This window comes from Erpetoichthys calabaricus, chromosome 11 (genome assembly GCF_900747795.2).
Source record: "Erpetoichthys calabaricus chromosome 11, fErpCal1.3, whole genome shotgun sequence".
Taxonomy (NCBI): Eukaryota; Metazoa; Chordata; class Cladistia; order Polypteriformes; family Polypteridae; genus Erpetoichthys; species Erpetoichthys calabaricus.
The window spans coordinates 146532082-146551653 of record NC_041404.2 but is presented as its reverse complement, the minus strand read 5'-3'; the positions used below and the strand labels follow the sequence as shown (position 1 = coordinate 146551653).

The following is a 19572-nucleotide window of genomic DNA, read 5'->3' as shown; positions in this document are numbered from 1 at the left end:
TGCCTGGACAGGGCTGGTTCCAGTGACACTGAAGTACATTAACTCTTTGAGGACTGAATATTTTTTTCCAAAAAACTCAGTTTTCTGAAAAGCACACAAAGCAGTGTCTTCACACATAAATCAACATACAACATCTTTTGCTGTGTGCCGTGGCTGCTGTCGTTGTCTGTTCGGAGTCTCTAGCAGGCGCGGGGGCAGCTCAATGACCAGCAGGAATCCACGATGGGCCGGCTGCCCTCGCATAGCAGTAGCAGTGTGACGCAGTCTGGTTTGTACCTCTTGTCATCGTAAGTGGCGGGCCTCAAAGGTGAACACTGGTGTAAACATATCAGCTACACGAACACGTTCAGCACCTCGATCAGCTGATGCTCGTCCCTTCATTTCGTTTTCGATCCCCAGATCACTTGCATAAAAATCCAACAACTCAGAGTCTGATTCAGTGATTCAATACGCAAAACGTCGCCCACAGAGCATTTTACTTTGCAAGTTCAATTTAGTTTTTCGCCAGATGTCGATGCCTTTTTACAGGTTGTTTGCTCTTCGCTACTCATGCACGTGCAGGAAATCTCGGTCAAATCAAAGAAGCTAACTTTAAAGAGAGGTGAACTAAAACATAATGGCGAGTTTTGTCACAGTTTACACCAGATTACCGTACCCTACCCCTGAATTTTGACAAAAGTCGACATCTGCCCTGAATGAGTTAATAGAGACTGAGAATGAAATGGAATAATTTACCCTTTGGTGCACTTTATATTATTCAAAGTGATACATTTGCATTCTTTTTGTTTTCAAGTTCTGTTTGTGAGAAAGCTTACTGAGACTGCTGACACTGAAACCCTTAGCCTGGTGGCTCAGTAAACTGCTTCTGTTGCCCTACCTACCAGTGTGCAAGATACTAATGAGTCCTAAACATGGTTTAAACAGGTATGAGTATGTTAGGTTACATACAGAAAAGAGGCTGATACACTAAGAGCAGAAGCAGATGTACATGATGACAATTACCTACTAAAAAGCAGGCTGTCGTGTCAGGAGAACTGATGTTTGCATATTGAAAATAGGTTCTGATGTATGCAAAAAAGGTAATTAAATTTAAATAACATAAAGGCCTCACTGGCAAAAGTACTGAAGAGATGCAGCAGGAATTTGGTTTTCTAGAATAAGACAAGGAAAACAATGCAGGGAATTTTTAAATCTGCTAGAGATATAAGATGAGAAGAATGCTTTTGGCTCAGTCCCACAACAAAGATTAATTTAAAAACTAGTGGCTATAAGCATCAGAGGTAACTTACAAAACTGGCTCTCATGTTGGTTATCCAGCAGGAGACAAAGAGTATAGATAAGAGGAGAACAGCGTCATCAATGGAGTCCCTCAGGGGTGTGTCCTTAGACTTAACGATTTCTGATTTCTACTAATGTTACTGAAGTTGGTAAAGTTAGTAAACTTGTGAAATTTTCAGATGGCACTACAACTGGAGGAATAATCAACAATTGCAGTAAAAAAACAAAAATTCGAAAAGAACTGGACAAGATTCAGAACTGGGGGCCAACACTTGGAAAATGTAGTTTAATGTAGAAAAGTGCAATGTGCTACAAACTGTCAAACAACTGACACTGTCCTACAGGAAGCAACTTCTGAAAAGAATTAAGGAGTTTATGCTGACAAAACATTTTAATCAGATAAGCAATGTGAAAAACGGACTAAAAAGGTAAACTGCTAGGTTATGTTGTAAATACTGTTGAATATAAATTGAGGGACATTATGCTTCGACTGTATAATGCTTGTTGTGTACAGATCTGGTCTCCATGCTATAAAAACATATGGCTAACATTCTGCTATGCGGAAAAGAGCAACCAAGTGCATCCCAGGACTTAAGGACATTTCCTACTGTGACAGACTCAGAAAATTAAACTTGCTTATTCTTGAGCAGAGGTGATTTCATGCAACCTAATCCAGTTCTTCAAAATCCTCAGTGGTATTAATAAAGGATATTCAGCAGAATTCTTTCAGCCTATGGATGAATCACATACTCAAGGACACCAGTGGAAATGTAGGGGAAGTGCTTTTAGGACTGAAGCCAGAAAGCACTTGTTTTGAGTTGTGTGAATGTGGAACAAAATACCAAGATATGAAGGTGAAGCAGAAACCTTGAAAACCTTTAAGAAGTGTTTAAGATTAGATACTGGGACAACTTAACTATTAACTAGCTTGACGGACTGAATGGTTTCTACTCGTTTGTCAAATTTCTTATGTTCTAAGCCGTATTCATTTAAAAACTCCAATAATCCTGGACTGTTTGTGTGTGTTTTATGGGGGAGATGCTTTATAACGGATGGATAGATAACTCAAAGACTTCAGAGAGACTTTAAGACAAAAATGAACTGCACACAGGTGATTCCATAAACAGATTTCACGGCCAGAAAATGGCATCTTTGCAAGTCCAAATTGCCTGAACAGGTCACATTTTGTAAGACAATGAGGAGGTGGTCAAATACTTGTTCAGGAAAGCTTCAGTTCACACTAATTATTCTGGAACATTCTCTTTATGGCACTTTACTCAAAGAAAACAGATTTTTCTTGCGGTACTGAAGGGCTGTTAGGCCCCAATCCAAAGGAGTAGAGGAGTTCATGAATACAGTACCGCTTTATTCTGCTTTCTTAGTAAGGAATTCTAGGCCTTTGTCATTACTGGAGAATAAAGGGCTTCCATTTTTGTGTAGCTCAAGCACTCTGCTGTCTTTGAAATATGTCTCAAATGTCCATCACGTGTCTGCTATACACGTGACAATTGACTAGGACTTGTCTAAATCTAGAGCATGTGCCAAAGTACAGGCGCCCTTTTCAAATGAAGCCCTTGTTAGTTCTTTGGATCGACTAACCTCCTGGCGACTAAAAGGAAGTGAGACATAGTAGATGCCAGTCCCAGTGTGTAAACTGTGGAAGTTAGGGAAAAGAAAATCTAAAATTATAATCCATTAGAGAAACCTACTGAAAAAATTGTTATTATTGATGGTGATAGAAACAGAAACATGTTTGTTTCTAGTTTCTGGTACTTCCCTTCCCCCTGTTTTTTTACTTCTTCTTTTTCATCTATTTTAGTTTTTGGATTGCTGCTTTATATCACTCTTCAGCTAAACAAGTATATGTATTCATGGAGGTTAACATCACATGGTTATGTATGTTTCTGTTATGTGATTCTATTTGTACATTTGTTGTGTTGTTTACAGTTGTCACTCTGGGTCCTTACACAGGTAGGCTGTTTGCAAACCCAGGCTCTTGTCTTCATTCCACCTAACCACTTCATGTCTGCTTTCTGACTCCTTTTTTGGATTTGACAATGAATTCTTGCTGCTGTCATGTTTATGAACACCTGTACATCTTTTTATAGATTACAGATTTATGTAAATAAACTTGGATAATTTTATTATGTCTGCTTCTTTGGTAGCTAGTCCAGATCTGCTATTTAACATTGGCTCACATGACCAGCTACGCTCCACACAGTATGGTATTATTCAGCTTTTCCCAAGCAGGCTTGATCCTGCGGCAAAGCTGGCTAACTGCATTGTGCATACACCTGCCCGTATTGCTTGTCACACTCATGGGGTATAGCATCTTTTTTTCTGGGAACGATTTAAAGGGTGCATGGGTGAAGGACTTGACTATAACATTTACCTGTTTACCTCTCCTGCGGTGGGTTGGCACCCTGCCCGGGATTGGTTCCTGCCTTGTGCCCTGTGTTGGCTGGGATTGGCTCCAGCAGACCCCCATGACCCTGTGTTCGGATTCAGCGGGTTGGAAAATGGATGGATGTTTACCTCTCCTGCCTTCAGACCTTAACAATATAATCTGTACGAGGAGCAGTAACCCAGCCGCTGACCATGCCTCTCTCAGTTTTTTGGGCTAAAACCAGGGACACCATGAAGTCCTCAACATTCATTGAACAAATGAACAGAAAGGCGCACTGGTGTTGCCCTACATTATCACTATTTATTCTAAGAACAAAAAGGCTAATTTTAACAGAAATTAAACAGCATTACTCCTAGTATGCAACTCTTTTATGTTGCTTTTCATTAATCTTTTTTACATGGTTCAGCAAGCCAGTGTGCATTAGATTCACCAGGCTATTTCAGATCTGTCAATCATCCTAACACAAAATTCTTTGAGGTGTGAGAGGAAATCCACACAGACATGCAGGACTAGAAGCAAGGTTTGTGGCAGCAGCCCCTACAGGTTTGTGTTATTTGGTATTTTCTGTAATATAATACTATATACCAGAAAATAAAGGCAACTTGGAATAAAATGTATCAAGTGAATAATCGTTCTCTATAAAGGTTTGGAGCTTTGGAGAATCTTTAACACAGAAAATCTGATTAGAAAAATCACAATATGAAAGAGCATTGAGACAGTTAATGGAAATCGCAGCAATTCTACATAAACACAATACTCAAATGTGTGGGTTTATTATAAACGTATGTATGCCATTCAACCCAAGAGTGCCAAGATTCCCTGTACCATTCCCAGAAGCACATCACTAACAAGCGATTATTTACTTGGTAGAATCCCACTCTTCTGATATATCTGATGGGCTGGCTAGGCATGCAAAGCACCTAGAGGCAATGCCCCTTATACAGTATGTCTTTTCTTTCCTCCCAAGACATCTTTGTAGTTTTCCATGACTAACATTCCACTATTTACCAAAAAAGGGCGTTAAACTTGGACCGAACACACACAGATACTAACAAGAATATTAATAAACAGGAAAAAAGACACAGATTTACATTGTTGGCTTACTTCCAGTGCATTTTCTATTTCCCAAATTGCTTTAGATTGTGGGAAACTTGCACTGTGCCTTGTTTCAGACATCATCAGAGCTCTTCTGAGTTTCTTGAACATGAATAAATTTCAATAAAGTGTGGTTACTTTTACATTGTGACCTAACACACAAAATGTTTCTAGTCACTGGTAGTTGTCAGTCAAGTATGAAGAAGAACTGGTTAGTTTAGTTGTGTTAGTAACTGGGTTGGCATTCATAATGCATCCATCCAAATATTAAGACATTAAAGCATATGTTTTTCATCAGGAAAAAAAAAACTCAAACAAGTTGCTATATATAAACCACGGTTTAAGATGTCTTAGGTCTCCTGTCTTGTTCCACTGTCCTGTGCTTTTACTTTTCATATGCAATTAAGACGGAAATGAGTAACAAACTCAGATAGATAGATAGATAGATAGATAGATAGATAGATAGATAGATAGATAGATAGATAGATAGATAGATAGATAGATAGATAGATAGATAGATAGATAGATAGATAGATAGATAGATAGATAGATAGATAGATAGATAGATAGATAGATAGATAGATAGATAGATAGATAGATAGATAGATAGATAGATAGATAGATACTTTATTAATCCCAGGGGGAAATTCACATACTCCATACTCCTGGTGCACTGAGCTGTGATCATCTGGTAGTGGTAAGGAAACAAGCCTTAAAACCGAAAATGGCTGGGGGCGGAGATTTGAACCTTTTTTGAGGCAGTACAACACTGGCAAACATGCCAGGTGACGTGATGGAAGTGATAATAAATACATATTGTTTATCTTAAGGTAATGTCCAATAATATTATATTTGAAAGTTAAAGGAGATAGTAATTTAGCAAATGATATTTAGTGGCACCGGTTTTAATTAAATACTGTATTAAAAGCATTTTTTTGCAGACAGTAACACACTGAAAGTTCTTTCACTCATTTCCCAAATTCTGCTGGCAGCAGGAAGCACAAGTTAGAAACTGGTCTTGGTCAAGGCCTTTACATCGCTCACTTAACCATTCACACACACACCTACTATATTCACTCCAGGTTATATTAAGACTTTACCATCAGTATCTTTGGGATTTTGGAGGAAAAGCAGTATTTGTAGAAATCCCTTGTAAACACTGAGAGAATGCAGAAATTAGTCTCAGCCAGTGTTTTGAGTGTTAAATGATCTGCACAGACATGTAGACAGTGACAAGACTAGGGATTAAACCGGAGTCCCTACAACTGCAAGGAAAGTGTACTAGCCACTATAACACCATATTGCCCTCTTTCAATATCTTTCTTGTAGGACAAAGAAAGCTTAAAAGAAAAGTACTTTATTTATAGCTTCTTTTCTCAATATTTCATTAAGTCTTAATGAATATCTTCCTATATGTTGACAGAAGATAAGATACACAAAAAATTGTAAGCTAGTAATACATTTTCAACATAATGCAATCCAAGTGCAAAATTAGACATTACAGTTGAAAGATAATTAAGGTAAAAATAACAATATGCAAAATAATCCAATAAATTTGCAGAACATTTACAATGCTGCATAATATGTTTAAATATATAATGAAATCATTTCTGAAATCAGTTTTTTTGCCCAATTGGCAAGAATAGGTTTGTGTAAGAAACACCTGAGAGGCCTCAAGCTAAACTCTGGCAATACTGCAATCCAAGAAGTGTTCAGGTTTCGTGTGACTGATCACCAGGCAAATCAGCGCCTGTTTTATGTTCCAACAGGATGTGCTGTGACCAATCAGCGTGGAACATTACAAAGACGACCAAGAGGTTGTAGAAATGGCTTGTTTTTGAATAGTGAGATTCTAGTAGATGGACACAGCATTCCTTTGGCAATGCAGCTTGAAGGTTTTGATGTCTACTATGAGGTTTCCAGTTTATACAAAGACAAACTCTAGTATTCAAAGAATTTTTAAACAGATTTTGGAAGCCTTTATAATCTGACACTGATACTGACTTAAGAACATTAACACGCTGCTATTTTAACTTATATTGTATATATAAGGTGACACAGGTGCTTTAACTCTATATGCTGTGGGTATCACTTTACTGATTATTGTCTTAGCTACATTAATAGAGAAGGATCAGGAAATTTAAAGAAGTCAATTCATATGCCCACTTTGTTTTTATTTTTATCTTCATGACAGTTACTGATAGTTGAAGAAAGGGGTGAAAGGTAAGACGCCACCACAGATGAGGATACCAGCCTATTATGGGGAACCTTTATGCATGCTCTCAGACTCCTCAACATTGGGCCAAGGAGAACTGCCAATCTACCTGGAAGTGCGCATTTGGACTGTGGGTGGAAGCCACCTCGGGTTTGGTTTATTTTTAATGTAAAAGGTTCCCTGTGAAAGCTGTGTTATAAAAATTATCAAAATATGGTAAACAAGTGGCTAACTTGAGAAATTTTTTAATGAAATCTCAGAATAAAGTAGTGGCATGTTTTGATTTATTGAGACATCATCACTATCTACACTAGAAAACACCAGCAATGGGGATAAGGGCAATGATTATGCATGAACCCAATAAAAATGGCAGAAACAAAGACAGAAAGGTCAGATCATGGTTAAAGATAAATACATGACAAAAGAAAAAAATTGTTCAAACTGACTCTTCTTCTCTAAACAGCCACATGCATTTTTGGAATGTCTCTAAAAGGTCAATTAAGGAAGCTCAAAATGAAGCTTTTTGTACATTGACTGACACATTTGGAATGATTTGATTCCAGGGAGTTGTTTACCTAAAATTTGTATTTGGGGAAATATTTAAGTAAATTAATATTTTCATTTGAAAGTAGCACAGATTAAGAAGCACCATGGCACAAGTATTAATAATTATGAAAAGAATTAAAGGGGTGGATGTCATCTGTTATTTAAAATCTGACATTAAACAAGAATACAGATTAAAGTTGTTTAAGGTTAACTTTACACAAACGTTTATATTAGAATACACAAAAAACCAAGGTGTGTATAAGAGCCAATCTTAGAAAGTTAATGTTAGAATTCACATAAGTGTTTGCTTAATTTGAATTGAATAAGTTTCACAGTTACTTAGATAATGGTATAATCTTTTACCTCTGTAAGCTAACATATAAGAGAACTTTCTTAGTTATTTCTGTAATAACCAAATTTTAATTAGCCAGTTAGAAACATAGCGTCTCTGTTAGAATCAGCTTACAAATAGAACAAAGGCATACAGTTCTCTGACCGTTTTATGAATGTATAAACAACTGAAAGTAGGACAGTATGTCCATGTACATAGAGAAACAACACAAGATATGAAAACCTTAAATACAGATGACTTATACAAGAACTGTTCTTTTTTTTCCATTATCAATTTTTCTCTTTATTTTTATATACATTGTTTTTGCTTTGAAATTTTCTAAAACTTTTAAAGCAAAGATACTTGGGCTGTGGATTATTTGCATAAGCATCACACTTATTACCTGAATTGTTCTATAAAGTAATCTGACGCTGCTGAATTTGGGAAAGCTTACACAAACACAGCTATAGTGTGGTTGAAGGGAGACCTTAAAATATGAAGGCCCTGGAAACATTAGGCAATGATGATACGGATGATTGTCATGTTCTTGTCAAAACTGTTCTTTTGCAGATACACACCACAAGACAGCCAATGGCTAGAAGATTATAATTATTAAACTGGTTTTCCTGGTTTAATTTGACAATGTGTTAAGACAGCATTGTTATTATGTTCTATGAAAAGTGCTTGCTACAAAAATAGAACAAAAAAGGTGGTGTTTGTCATAAGCCACGAATGAACCAACAGAAGTCTTTGCTAATTTTAGTTTGGAAGTAAGTGCTGCTGTCTTATGAATCCAGAGTCTCAGGGTTCCTAACGCTGAACTCAGTCATTGTCTGTGTGGTGTCTGAATGTTGTTTCCATGTATGCATGCATTTCCTCTAGGTTCTCTTGGGGCTAAACTGGCATTTCCTCTAGGTTCTCTTGGGGCTAAACTGGCCCAGTGTGAGGGTGTGTATATGTGGGCCGTGCAAGGGACTAATGTTCTGTCAACAATGCTGCTGGGAAAGATCTCGCCCAACATAATGCTGAACTGAATTAAGCAGGGCTAAAAGTATTTTGTTGTTATTATCATCAGAGTACAGAAGGGTCCATGTTAGTGGACCACAACAGCCTTTTCATTGACTATGTTTTAGGTTTAGGTAATGGTAAATGTTAAATGTATGTAAACATATGAAGAAAAGCTGATCAACTTACCTGCAAAATTATTACTAAAGCTAACATGAAGCTCATATAAGCTGCATTCCTGGCAGGACATGGGACACAAACATGTATACACTGAGCCCTTTTTGTGGTCCCATAACTATAAGCCCTTTCACAAGTGCTCAATCACTCCAGACACCTAACTACGGTAAATGCATGGTAAGCAAGAGGGGATCTGATGTAAGATCACTAACACTACTAGAAGAGAGAGAGAGAGAGAGAGAGAGAGAGAGAGAGACACACAGGTTAGGGACTATGCACTTTTAAAGTGCACTGCCACACATAGCACACAATGAAGCACTTCAGGATCCCAAATTAGGGTCTGAGCGCAACCATGCAATGGGTGACACCTCAGCACCACACTAGTTCGAATACAGTAGAACAGTGTGAGGTTTTATACAGTGGCTGGAGTACCAATCCTGCCACCATCTCCCGAGGTTTCCCTGCAATTTGGTGGACCTATTTGCAGAGCTGTACGCAGGTTAACGTCATACCCAGGACGGAGCAATTTCAGGTTAAGAGACTTGCATCCTTTCAACTTAAATAATTTGACAAAGTGCATATTTGGCTGCACAAAATACCAACAACTACGTTTAAAATTACTGTTGATGAAAACAAAAAAGCCAGAAATTGAAAAATGATTGTTACATTTTTATTTATTTTTTTTTTACAGATGATTTGATATTAGGATTGTAAGTATTAGGCATTTTATGAAGAATCCTGTACAGCATTCTCAGTTTTTTTTTCTTTGCAGTCCTATAACTGCACACTTGGTTTATATTAATGACATAAAAGAGGAGTGGTTAAATGGAAATGAAATACTCAGGATGTGGAGCAGGTTGTGCTCTGTTTTACTGGTTAACAGTTCTATTCACACTACAGGACTTTAGTCTTCAATTCTCAGTTGCTATCAGGAGTAAATCTTTTTTTTTGCCTTTTCATATCAGATTCTGTAATAGACCCATAACCAATATTTGTATATACTTGATAACAATTATTATGTGCCTCATTTACAAAAAAAAAACAGCAAACAATGAAAAATCACTTATTTTTAGACAGTCACAATAAGTACATCAGCCATCATGAAAGCCACTTAGAAAGTTACGGTCACAACTGCGTCTTGCTGAGCTTGCTGGGCCAACAAATTTATTTTACAGACCAAATTTCAGAAGGCTCCTTCAATTGAAAACAGGATTGATTTTTTTCATCATTTTAAATATTTCCGAGCGGAAACTGTTGAAAACCTGAGGAAAAGGCCAGAGTGAAAGTATAAAACACACACTGAGCTCGGGGCGCCTCTGGCTTGTCAAAAGAGTACCACAGAGAGCAGGCGGCTTGCCAAGGTAGCTTGTAGCGTCATCCTGCTGTACTTAGTTTTGCCTAAAGTAAGCCAACCAAGAACACATCACACAGTGTTTGTACTGCAAGTGAGCCAGCAGCAGCAGCGACAGCCCTCGGCCAGCCAGGCTCTACTAATCGTAATCAACACGAAGCAGGGGGCCAGGAAAGCTGTGAGCTTCTTTTGGATTTTTTCAAAGCCGTGCAGCACTCAAAGATCAGGTTTCACTTTACAAAGAACTGGATGTGGAAAATCTCAAAAGGGTAAAAAAAAAAAAAAAAAAAGACTACATGAGAACAAGAGCACCATCCTTTGGCAGTCTGAGCCTATTCCAGACATTTTCCAGCAAGACTGAAAAACAAGTTTGGTTTTGTGTTGCAACTTTCAGCCAGCCCCTCCACAGGGTGGTACACCCGAAACAAGTGCATCAGCCCAGAGCTCTGACAAATAATGAATTTTCCTAAAGGGAGATAGTCAGAGGTAATGCAATAGAAGATTAACATTGATTATGGACCATGAAAGGGATAAAATGACAGCAACTTCAACTTGTACACATCATTTCCAGCATGAACTTTGAAGCTTACCTCTGAACATTGAAAACTTGACTGACAAGACATCAACTTCAGAGGTAAGGGTGCATCTCTCTGCTGCTTAATTACTTTTTGTGCCAGTAAAAACAGATCATTATTGAACACAACATTCTCAGACCTGATTAATTCAGGTGACGATAATGGAGGGCCAGTGCCTATATCAGAAGCACACGTGCAAGGCAGAAACCAACCTTAGACAGGGTATTAGTCCAACAAAGGGACCATTCACGCACATAGTCATACCAGTCTGATTTAGAAAAACTGGCAATAAACCTAAGACACAAGTCTTTGGGATGTGGAAGGAAAAGTGGAGTACATATAGAAAAACCTTATAAGCACCAGGATAACACTGGTCTACAAAAAAATATTTTTTGTTTGCTACTGGGAACTTCAGAGCATCTCTTTATTAAGGTTTTTACACTGATTTCATAGATGAAATCGGAATTAAGCTAGCACATCAAATTTTTGAGATACATATCACTGCTGTTTTGACACTTTTGAATATCAATATATCAACACAATATCTAGAGTTGGAACTCTGTCCCACCAAAATTGTTTGAATTTATTTATTCAAAAAACAAACCAGAAGACAATACCAGAGTCACTTTAAAACATGTTTATGTCAATTTACCTCAATATAAAAGCGAGGTCAGTGTGCTCAAAATTGTCTGAGGCAATTGCTTTTACGCTTGTACTGCACATCCGTCTCTCCTTGCATGAGCCAACAGTAGTCACCTATCACGCTCGGAGTAAATTTTCCCTGATATCGGTTTTCCATCACCGTTATATCTTGATGAAATCTTTCCCCATGCTCATCTCTGACATCGCTTAGATTTGGTGGAAAAAAGTCGAGATGAGAATGTAAAAAATGTGTCTTCAGTGACATTCTGACTTCCGTAAGCTTATATACTTTCAGCATATTCTCCACAAGCTCAGCATAATTCTCTGCTCTGTGACTGTCAAGAAAATTCTGGACAACCTGCACGAATAAGGGTGCTGATTCAGTCGGCTTCAGTTTCCGTTTGAACTCATCGTCAAGCATCAGTTCACGGATTTCAGAGCCAACAAAAACACCTTCCTTAATTTTGGCTACACTTTTCTCGAGACCAAACTTACTTCTTAAATGCTGAAATGCATCGCCTTTACTGTCCAGTCATCCTAATTTTCCAAGACCTGGAACATCATAACTAAAAAATGGGACGTGCTGGACGAAAACAGTTTTCAGATTTGGAGTCAGCAAGTGAAATTTGTTAAAGTACAGGTGGAAGAATCCCAGTAGCAAAATGCTTGTTGACCAGTGTAACATGCAAACTCCACATGAACAAAGACATAGAACACACATGGAATTTAAACATAGAATGCTGGATCCCAAGGGCAGCACCTCCAATTACTGTGCCAAGTGGATTTGTGAATGTTATGTTTTGTTTTTACTATAGAAGGTCTGCATTATTGTCTGATACTTAAGTTACAATAGAATCACAAACCTGAAAGAGATCATTTGGCTGCTGGCAATTTTGTAATCACCAGCTAAGTCACTATTATTGTTGTGGACTAACAGCATCTGTAGACCAGTTTGTTCCTAGCCTTGGGTGCACTTTATGTGGGTGTTGTACCCCTAATCACTCCAGTGGCCTATGGTAATTCCATGCACAGCCCAAAGACAAAAGGTAAGCAGTTAGGTTAGTGACATGAAATAGTCTCTCTGTGGTGGCCTGGCATGTTGTTTTATCAAGAGCCAATTTCTTTTTTAAGAAAGACTGCAACTCCCCACAATTCTGCACAGAAAAAGCAGGTTTGGAAAATGGATGTATAGTATGCAGAAGGTACTGTCTTTGTTCCACACAATCAGAACTAGAGAAACACAAGAAATTAAGAATGATATGCACCACTACCACAGCTTTATATCTGAGATTACTATTTATTCAGACTGTCAAGTCATTCAAATTTAAATTCTTAGTAAGAAAATACTGTTGTAATTCTAAAACTAACAAAGCAGAAAAGCAGGTTCATACTGATATGAGGAGCTCCACAATCACGACATTTGTTACATCATAGAACCTGAGTCCTAGTTTGATTCCCAGGTATGGTGAATTCTAGATGTAACTTTAACATTCTCCTTGCACCTGCATGCTTTTTATTAAGTATTTCAGCTTCTTATGACACTCCATAGCTATGCATGAGCGATTAACATGGAACTGTTAATTGCACTGGCTTGCATAAGACTTACATATGTAGAAATGGGATAGATATGTCCTCAACAAACATTAACGATTCATTCATACTGACTTTAATGAAAGAATTTTACAATAACTGTTACCAAACTCTTTCTCAGTTTGAAAGAACCTTAAAATTAGGCCCTTTTGAGCAGAAATCTCAAAGCAGAACCTGTTCAAAAATAGGGATGCAAAATGCAGCCCATCAGAAAATGGTATAGAGTTACCCACTTATTTTTTGTAGAATATACAATATCGGAACAAATAATTATGACACAGGCCTTCAAAGGTGTTTGATCATCCCCAATAAAATTAAAACCTGAGCTGCATCAAGTTCAAGATTAAACATATTCCTATCTATACAATGAGACTATTATTCGCATATATACCACAATTAGTGCCAGGAGTAGAACACCAACAGATGATGAATACGACATATACTGTAAGTTAAAAGCAGTCACAAATGACATACACAAGAAACAATCATGCAATTGTCAATACGAGGAGCTGTTGAGTAGTGTTGGGACCTATGAATGTAATGAGTGCTATTAGTCAATAAACAGAGGATGCGAAAGGTGCTTAGTACCAGTAGTATTAGTAATAGTAGTAGTTGTTGTTAGTGTTTGCAATTTTTAAAGCAGCTTGTGTTTTATATACAGTATATATAAAATATAAAGAATACATGACATGTGTATGCCCTAAATGGAGCTCATCAGATGTACGCACCTTTGCTTCCCCTTACGGGGATCAAATCTCGGATGCCAGCACCTGAGGCAAAGCCACTGATGTTGCGCCACGGCAGCTGGTTCGTTTACTTGACAGGGTAAAGATCGGAGTATTGCATTCGTAGGTTTGAAACATTACCTAGTAGGTAACCATCCAAATAAGATTCAGACTTATGAAAACACACACACACATATATATACATATATATATATATATATATATATATACATATACTATATATATATATACATATATATATATATATATATATACATATACATATATATATATATATATATATATATATATATATATATATATATATATACATATATATATACGCATATATGTATATACACACATATTTTATATATATATATATATATATATAATATATATATATATAAAAAAAAATATTTATAAATATATGCAAGCATGTCCTGAACAGAAGGAAGCTGTGTGCCAGTAATATTTTATGTCGACCACCTTCTGTAGTATCCTGCGGAATCCAAGAAATGTAAAGCTGCTAATACTCTCCACAGGAGTCCTTCTAATTTAATATGGAAGTATGAACTGCCCCCCTGATGTCTATGAGCAGCTCCTGAGTATTTCAGAAATTAAAGGAAAGACTGTTGTTTTGGCATCACAGACAGCAAATCTATTCTCTGTAACAAGTCTTTTTATTTTTGTTTATCGGGCCTGTTGGGAAATTTGATGGTGAAGTTGAGTGTTTTTCTTCGACCACCCCAATAGTAGATAGTGGTCCCAAGACTAGGAGGTTGATAAACAGCTTTGAGGGTGCACCTGTGTTAAACTACTTAAAACAGAGTTTATGCATGATTGGCAAAATGTTTCTGGTCTGGTTGCTGCCTTTTACATGATACCTTTAGACAGTGGATACCCATGACTCGCCCAACTAGTAGAAGTGGGTTTAAAAAAATGCATGGACACTGATTAGGAAAAACAAAAATCAAAATCCATTTATAATATTTTCAAAAATCTTGATCATTGATAATAATAATTCCTTACATTTATTTAGCACTTTTTTCAAATCCAGGTGTTTTTTCTTGTGATGGGTGCAGCAATGCACTGTAATCTGCACGTGCTCCCAACCTCAATAGTCAAAGCGCTTTAGTGATTGGGGAGCCACTTCAGCCACTACTAATGTGTAGCATCCATTAGGATGATGCGATGGCAGCCATTTTTGCGCTAGTATGGCCACCACACATTAGATGTTAGATGGTGCTCACAGGTGGCGCAGTGGTAGTGCTGCTGCTTTGCAGTAAGGAGACTGTGGAAGATTGTGGGTTTGCTTCCAGGTTCCTCCCTGTGTGGATAGCGCTTTGAGTACTGAGAAAAGCGCTATATAAATGTAATGAATTATTATTATTATTATTATGGTGAAGTGGTGAGAGATAGTTAACGGGCCATAATGACTAGGCCATGGTGGGCAATTTAACCAGGATATCGGGATACACCCTACTCTTTACAAAGGATGCCCAGGGATTTTTTATGAGCACCAAGAGTCAGGACCTCGGTTTTATGTCTCTTCCGAAGGACGATGCCATTTTTACAGCACAGTATCCCAATCACTGCACTGGGGCATTGGGATCCACCCACAGTTCACAGGGTAAGTGTCCCCTGCTGGCCTCACCAACCCCTCTTCCAGCAGCAACTCAAGTTTCTTCCTAGATGGTCTCCCATCCAAGTACTGGCTGGGCCCAAACATGCTTAGCTTCAGGTGGATGACCTTCTTCTGAAGTTCATGTGGTATGGTTGCTGGCTAACTGACTTCTGAAAATCTATCACACTCCTCTGTACAGTATATGGTCATTTACAAAACTCCTCAAGAAATCTGGTAGTGTATGGATTGATGAGGTGACCATGAAAGGTCACTTTTATTTAAGATGGAAGAATGAATGAAAGAAAGAAAATTTGGCATCTCTTCAACCAAACAATGCCAGGCAATATGTGTACAAAGCATGTGGACATCACATCAGACACATTATTTACTGCATAATCAAACATACATCTTACCAAGTTAAGTTTTTTGAAAATTTGACTTTCAGAACAACAATAAAGAAAGGTGAGACAGAAAGGTGAGTTGAATGTTTTTAGGTCAAACTTGAGGTTATGGTTCTCTCCTGGTATAAAGGATGACCAGCTGCCTTCTAGTATAGTTGGCTGAAGGCAGTATCTCACACTGCCTGAATGGAGGAAGTGATTGTGAGATTGACGTGCGGGAAATTAATTAGATAATTAATTAGATAAAGGTAAGTCAGTCATGCCTCCATACTGATTTATGGTCAAGAACTGCAGGTAGTGACTGACAAAATTTGAATGCAGGTGTATGTGGAAAAAGAAAAATGAGGTCTCCCCACAAGATTAATGGGTGCACTTTCAGAAACTGGGTGGGGTAGGGTGGGGGGTCTTGTGGGGTGATAGACTTTGACACTTCTGTCACACATAGAGGCATCTTTCCTTGGGAATAAGGTGGTTTGGTCATATAGTAAACTAATGCTGGAAATGGCCTGCTGGAAAATTCCACAACAGACCAAAAACACAAAGTGATATATTAGTCTTTCCATTGTGAGACTAGCATACCAAAAGTAATGCCATCATGACCACTATTTGCAAACATCTTAAAATTTAGTTGGTGTAGACAGACAGATAGTATAGTACAATGAACCTGGGCATCAGTGTGGCAGGTGACAAGATGAGGCCAAAGCATAATATTCTACAAAAGTCCCACACTAAGAATACTGATCGGATAACTTTTCTGAATGAAAGTGCCTTTCTTTTATTTATGCAACAGAAAAAAATGGTGCAGTTTAAAGTTTTAGCATGAAGAAAATTATGTAGTAGAAAAACATGGTACAAAGAGAACAATCTGACACAGACTGGCTGGCATGGCTGTAGGATGAGAATGAAATACTTCAGAGCATAGCTTACTAGATAATGAGCTTTGAGCACTGCAGACATGAAAGAGTAATGTGTTTACTGAGAGGAGCCAAGGCTCTAGCCCTATTGTTTAAATGCGACTTTCATTTCTATGCAGCCAGCACACTCAAGGGGCCTGGGGAAGGGTCAGATCACAATCAGAACCTTGCATACTACAGCATCCTACAGCGACGCTCTCTTAGCTTGCCTTTGTCATGTTTATCTTGTAATATTGCTTTGAGGTCAGCACTGGATCTTCATTGTTCATCTCTATAGCTGCGTCTGGCTCAAGTACATTTAACATATAAGGCGTGGGAGGAGGAAGAGAGAGACCGAAGAGAGAGCGATATCATCTCCTCAAAACAATGTTCAGTGAAAGTACAGTAGGGCAACAGAAACAAAACTGCCAGAGGCATCTTTAGGAGTTGCAGAAAAGAAAGAGACAGAGGATAAAAAGAAATGCTGCTGCAATGGCTGCCTCCCACCTACAAGTTTTTGATTACATAGCCACTTTGCCCACCGTGCAACATTTAAACAGTCATGCTTAGTTAGTCCTCCCTGCTTTTCATCTCAAAGTTTGACTTCTACATTCTTTTGCAGGCTTTATCTATATACTAACAGACAGTGGGCTTCATCTCACAGCAGTGATGCTTAGGGGTATCATGCTGACTATAGGCTAAACATTGAGTAATGATTTCCACTTTTACAGATTACTTAAAAAAATAACATTTCCAACTGTATTAAAACAAGAGAGCAAGTCTAATGTCATGACCTAGAGAAGCTGCAGCTACTTGCACAAGCTGAAAGATGGCTTCTTAATTTTAAAGAAATGGCCAATTCACATAACTGAAGAAGCCGTTTATGGAAAACAATGAAAATAAACTTTTAGGAGCATACTATACGCACACCTCTGTCCACCCTGTAAAGAAAGACTTCTCCAGATAACAAGACAGGATGTTTTCCATTGATTGAGCTACTCCTTTTTTTTAAAAATCAGTTATATGTGGTATCCTCCTGTCTACATGATGTCCATCCTCAATCTACTCCCACCGAGTTCTTGTTTAGAATTTCTTCCTATATTACCTCTAATCTTTCCTAACATAGGAATCTCAAAAGCTTTCTAGCGCCATTCAGCTCACTACAACTAAGGGAAAAGAATCACTGTTTCCAGCCCCTTTTATCACTTCCAGTCATGTTAACTTCAATTAGGAAAGAAAGCATTAAGGTTTATAGCACCTTATGGCACTAAAGGCCCAGTGGGCATCAATAAGATTGAAAAGGATGAAGCATTGTAGTGCCTTTTAGTACTGCAGGCTCTACATACTGAACATATACTACATATAAAAAATATCTGCAGCAGTTCCACCCCTAAGAAATACTTGCTTTGGGTAAATGCCACAAAGTCAACAGATCTGGTGGTGTACATTGTGGATATTTCTAGAGGAAAGATTTAATGAACAAGGCTTCGGAAGTACAGGCATTCTCTTGTGCTGTCACAAAGGCTCTTTTCTGCTAGAGCCAGCACCTCACCACACTGCCCCGCTTACTTCCTGAGTAAACATAAGGAAGAGGCCATCATCTTTGACATGAAGTGTACAGAAATGATTCCACAGAAGTGTCATATTTAAAGTATATAAGCACTGTGTTTCTCCTTCACATTATTTTTTTTTCTGCATATCTCTCCTCATTTTGCACATCTTTTTTTTTTTTGAAATTCCTCATGAAAGTACTGAACGCTCACTCTGGGAAGAGCACTTTACCTATATAAATATGTGTAAAGAAAAAACAACGTTGACCATCCCTCTGTACATTACATGTACTGATAGGTAACACAACTGCTTACAAATATTTTTACAGCAGGAGTACATTAAGGTTAATTGACCTATTGAAAGTTACAGAGTAAACTGGAGACGGGGATTTAATGACAAACCTTGTGGTTTTGAATCCAGTTACTAATCCATTACACCACATTGTTGCAGTAGTAGTTTACTAGCATTTACATAATAGAAATGAACACCTCATTTGCTATGGCCATTCTACTTGTCTCCTGAAAATGCACCATGTTAAACAAATAACGTTGATTTCCTGGCTTTGGAAATTGGTCTAGTCAGCTCCTTTAAACTCTTTCTCTCAATTTCTTAAAATTTTATTTTCAAATGGCATCAAAACAACTAAGATGCTTATGTCACACAGTTACATGTCAAAAAAATCAATTGTGAAAAGCAGTTCTTTAAGGAAAAATGTGTTGCAGAGAGGCTCGAGAGATTACATAGTGCATCAGCAATAACAAAAACAGTGAGTGATGTTATGCAAGTGGCTTACCCTGAATTACCCTAATCCAAAGTGTGAAGCTGCCAGCAGCGAGACAATCCGTCATCAAGTCACCTTGAGACAAACACAGATTGGGAGGATGTACACCTCTGACCTATGACGATATGATCCAGGTTATCTTGACAAAGACTAAAACAGAAAAAAACTCCACCTATGCAAACACTCTAGACGTGTTAAAGCGCTTACTATAAATGTGACCTCCAGTTCAGGTATCATTAGTGAGAATGGAGCTGCCGAACTACAGGACAGGAGATACTTCTGTGCAGTGTCTTAGTAGAGTGAGCAAGTATTAATGACTAATGTCCTGTTTAACAACCACAACTTTAAACTTTACATTTTCAAGACCTCAGGTGAGGTAAAA

The 19572-nt window shown here is 37.9% G+C and overlaps 2 protein-coding genes across 3 annotated transcripts in view; one reads left to right on the top strand and one right to left on the bottom strand.

The window, feature by feature from the left end:
- The window catches only part of LOC114661128 (uncharacterized protein C7orf50 homolog), a 283803-nt gene that overhangs the window by 37790 nt on the left and 226441 nt on the right, over positions 1-19572 (bottom strand). The gene's annotated exons all lie outside the window — the stretch shown is intronic.
- The window catches only part of gpr146 (G protein-coupled receptor 146), a 72419-nt gene continuing 63273 nt past the window's right edge, over positions 10427-19572 (top strand). Inside the window, exon 1 of the mRNA XM_028814274.2 lies at positions 10427-11039. The gene's annotated coding sequence lies outside the window, so the exon portion shown is untranslated. The remainder of the gene's footprint in view (positions 11040-19572) is intronic.